Source organism: Orycteropus afer, unplaced genomic scaffold, assembly GCF_000298275.1.
Source record: "Orycteropus afer afer isolate SDZICR_OR568_19922 unplaced genomic scaffold, OryAfe1.0 scaffold00112, whole genome shotgun sequence".
Taxonomy (NCBI): Eukaryota; Metazoa; Chordata; class Mammalia; order Tubulidentata; family Orycteropodidae; genus Orycteropus; species Orycteropus afer.
Genome location: NW_006921699.1, coordinates 229,050 through 233,572, shown reverse-complemented (window position 1 = coordinate 233,572; position 4,523 = coordinate 229,050). Strand labels below are relative to the sequence as shown.

The 4,523-nt window shown below is 39.0% G+C and overlaps 1 pseudogene; it reads right to left on the bottom strand.

The window, feature by feature from the left end:
- Window positions 1-1,357: 1,357 nt before the first annotated feature.
- Window positions 1,358-4,523, bottom strand: part of LOC103199485 — a 36,565-nt pseudogene continuing 33,399 nt past the window's right edge.

Below are 4,523 nucleotides of genomic sequence, written 5' to 3'. Positions count from 1 at the left end.
CTGCTGCTGGCCCACTGAAGCTGGAGGCTTTTCTTCACTCAGACAGCTGCTGGCTGCTGAGGCTGCCAAGCCCAAGGTTGACAAGTAAAAAGGCACAGTACCAATGTCACCAAACCACACAACAGGCCATTAATTCAAGTCCACTGAAAGTCCCCAGGTCACCAGAATATGGCAGGCTGCTGAACAATGACACGGCTACATGCAGGGTTCAAGTGTGCCATAAGCTAGAGACCATTCCCAAAGCTGCTGGTTATGTATGGGAAGCAGACCACATCCCTAAAGCAGCTACTCAGCTGCTCCAATACATTCCACCATGGAGTTAATTACCAATCTTACCATGGGGAATAACTATATTCAGCTGCTGAGCCACTCAATCAGGCCCAGCCAAGTTGACACACAAACTTCACCACCACAGAGTGATAATTTATTTTGAGTTACTAACACAAGAGAAATTTATTTTCTCAATGAGACTAGATTGAGGCAGTAGATTCTGTATGATTTTTTTTTTTTTTTTTAAATCATGGATACAAATGTCTCCTGTTTTCTAGAAAATATATTAAAGATAACAATGAAAATGTCAAACTTACCAGGTCTATATTTTTACTTCATATAAAATGTCCTGAAATGTAATTGCCTGATAGCAATGAAGTCCACATATCTGCTTTATGCATTATTTGCATTATGGGTACCAAAAAACCATTTATACTGCCTAGAATAGTAATCCTTTTTACATCTTAAAAGTGCATTTGTAAAATGTTGGTTTTGATTAAGCTTCACAATTTAATTAATATATTTAAGATGATTTAGTTTAAATTAAGTAGGTTACCACTTCAATACCACCTAAATACATTGATCCAATATAGAAATTGAGATCAGTGTTAGAAATGAATTTTCATAGTTTACTTTCCCAGGCTAATCATTACAGTTTCACACTTATGTTCTTAGCTTTGATTTGTGTGCTTCAGAGATGAATTAAAATCTAAATATAATTCTACTATAGCATAATATTGTTCTTGTTGTTATGTGCCATCGAGTCGGATGTGACTCATAGCGACCCTTCCTTGGGTTTCTGAGGTGGCATCACTACGGAAGTAGATTGCACACCCTTTCTTCTGAGGAGTGGCTGGTAGGTTTAAACCGCCAGCCTTCTGGTTAGCAGTCAAGTGCCTTAAGCACTATGCTACTAAAGCTCCTTAGCATAATTTTAAGTAGGCAATTTTCCAAAGTCTGAGAACCTCAATGCTAATCTAGTTTTGGTGTTTTGAAGCTTCACAGCTTAAGTCCATTAAACACTATGAACTCCATAGCTCAGGGTTGTATAGAAAGACTTCAGAGAAGAGGTTTTTTTTTTTTTTTTTTATTGCTGCAATAATCTGATTAAGGACGCATTGTAATAACCTTGCTTTAATTGCCATTCACTTTGCACAGAAACAATCCATTTCAACTTCTGGACGTTTGGTTTGGAACACCTGTTTGATGAATATTCAGCTAAACACTTGGATGTAAGCTCTTGCCAGAAGGCCAAATCTCTGCCATTTATCATAGAATGTTTCTGAAGACATTCTACTCCTCCTGTTAAATTATGTACACTTCTGTGGTTGGATCCCCAATGCATTGATTGATTGTTGTTGTTGTTTGCCATCAAGTTGGACCTGACTCATAGCGACCCCTCCTTGGGTTTCTGAGGCAGTATCACTACGGAAGTAGATTGCCCAACCTTCCTTCCGCATTGATAGATAATGCCAAATGGGAAGCTTTGCCTTAGAAAATATGATCCTTCAGTGGCATGCATTAAGTTGAGCTTCTAGTCTTTCAAAAAGGCTATTTCTCTTTTCAAAAGGCAAGTTCTCTCTCTCTATTTTTTAATTTTCATTGTGATTTGGGTGGAAGTTTACAGAGCAAATTCATTTTCCATATGGCAGTTATACACATTTTGTTTCATGATATTGACTGCAATTCCCCACAATGTAACAGCTCTCTTCCCATTTCCTCTCTGTGGTTAAGTCTTCCCTATGTCCTTCTTTCCTATGTATTCCTGTCCCCTGAGCTGTCTCCCTGTGTAAATACAGCCCTTCTGGCCCTCCCATGATTTATCATTCTAAGGAGTGTATCAAGCTGATATAAATGTTCACCCTCTATGCCTGTCTATTGTTTGGCTGGAAGCCTTACGAGTGAGTTCAATTCCAGACCTGAAGGGTAACTAGGGGCCAGAGTCTCAGGGGTCTCCCCAGACTCTATTAGATCAATAAACCTGGTTCTTTTTTTTATGATTTTGAGTTTCATCCCACATTGTTCTCCCACTCTACCCAGGATTTCCTGCACTCATCCCTTTCCGAGTGGTTGACAGTGGTAGCTGGGCACCATCTAGTTCTTTTGCTCTCATGGTCATGTAGGCTGAGGTTCACATGGTCCACTAGTCCTTTGGACTAATTGTTTCCATGTGTTTTTTGGTTTTCTTCATTCTTTGCTCTGGATGAGGAGAGACCCATTGTTGCATCTAGATGACCACTTGCAAGCTATTAAGACTCCAGTTGCTACTCACCAAAGTAGGCTATAGAACAATGTTTTTATGTAGTATGTTATGCCAGTTGAGCTTGATGTCTCCTGTGACCATGGTCCCAAGTCCTCAGATCCATCTACTTGCTCCCTGAGGGTAGGTGGCTGTGGTTAAGAAGTTATCATAACTTTGCCCCTTGTTAGCTCTATTATATATGAACATTCTTACAGCACATACAAAAACATACATAGAAATATATCTGCCAACGTTATATATGGTCATGGGTATATTCCCTTTTGCCTAGACATACCTGATCATGCAGCCTGTCTATTCATCTATTTATGTGTAGATTAATGTTTGTTATCAGTGATAACGCAGCATTGTATATGTATATGTAAAAGGTGTATCTTTGTTGTCTGTACCTCTTGTGCGACTCTCTGTGTCCTTTTCCTTAGTGTCATTGTATTAATCACTTGCTGTTGGTATGTTCCCTTTCCCTTCACCGTAATCAATAAAAAGGCAAGTTCTCTTGAATGAGTAAATAATAGAGTTGCAGAAACTGAAAGGCAGTTGCAGAAGCTGAAAGGCTTTGACTTTCCAACATACTTTCTCCCATACAACCTTTTCCATTCTCATCAAGTCTGAAACCTTGAACCTATGCTGGCTCATTTGGATCTAGTCATTTGCCAGTGGGACATTCCTCTATTCTATTGATTTTATGGCCAAATAAAAGTAGCTCAGACCAACACACTGGTGTTCCTTGGGCTAAACCATTTACTTATAAGGAAGAATATTTATCAATGTTCTAGTATAGAGAATTATCATAGTGTTTCAGCTACTTCCAACATTTTGATAACAGCAGAAAATACATTGTTATACTATTCTTCCTCTCACTTTGTCTTACACAGTTTATCTGCTTTGCTGTGGATAGCATCAGCAGTTCCTGAAAATAAGCCAAAGGCCATCCTTCTATAAGACAGATAAGAATCTTACTCTTGAGAGCAACTGTTGATTCTTTTTGAATTGCACTTTTGTTCCATGACATTAGACATTTATATTTGGTCCCACAGTGCGGGTTGTGTTCAGGACAGCATTAGGCTTTTGGTACACTGCATTTTGTCACTCAGTAAAAATATTTTATGGAACACATTTTTATTATTAGAGAAAATAATTAGGTTCAATTTCAAGAGGTCTTTCTCTGGATTTCTATTAATGCTGTGATTTTTTTTTTTTTTTTTATACCTGCTATAATAAAAGGGAATTGCATAGACTTTCCTTTCTGAAGCTCAGGAAATGCCTCATTCAATTATTCTGTTTGCTTTTTAACTGCTGTTAGTCAGAAGACAAAGGAGTGAATTCTCCTCCTGTTGTAAGTTATTGAGCGGGTTCTGCAATTAGTATATGTTTTGCAGTTTGTATTACTTTTATTACATCTAATGTGGATATAGGAGCTCTGGTGGTGTAGTGCCTAAGGTAGTTGACTGCTAACCAGAAGGCTGGCAGTTCAAATCCACCAGCCACTTCTTGGAAGGAAGATTAGGCAATCTACTTCTGTAGTGATACCACTTCAGAGACCCAAGGAGGGGTCACTATGAGTTGAATCTACTCGATGGCAGGAAGTTTAGTTTTTGTTTTTGAACAAAAAAACACAACCACTGCCATGGAGTCGGATCCGACTCATAGCGACCCCTACTTGGGTTTCCGAGGCGGTATCGCTACAGAAGTAGAGTCCCCAACCTTCCTTCTGAGGAGTGGCTGGTCAATGTGGATATAAATGAATTCAAGAAAAGAGGATGATGGTGGAGAATGCTTATGTTTGCTGAATGGAGAATACAATTGCAGTGTAGTAAATTACTTAGTATGGCTTTTCTACCCATAAGTCATTGTAAGCTCAGTGGTGGAATGAGCAACTGAGGAGCTCCTGATTGTAAATGTTATCCACCTGGGTTATTTCTGTTGGGCATGGCACAACACAGTGTTATGGGAGGTTGTCTCTCAGGTGCTTAGAGTTCTGATGTTATGATTG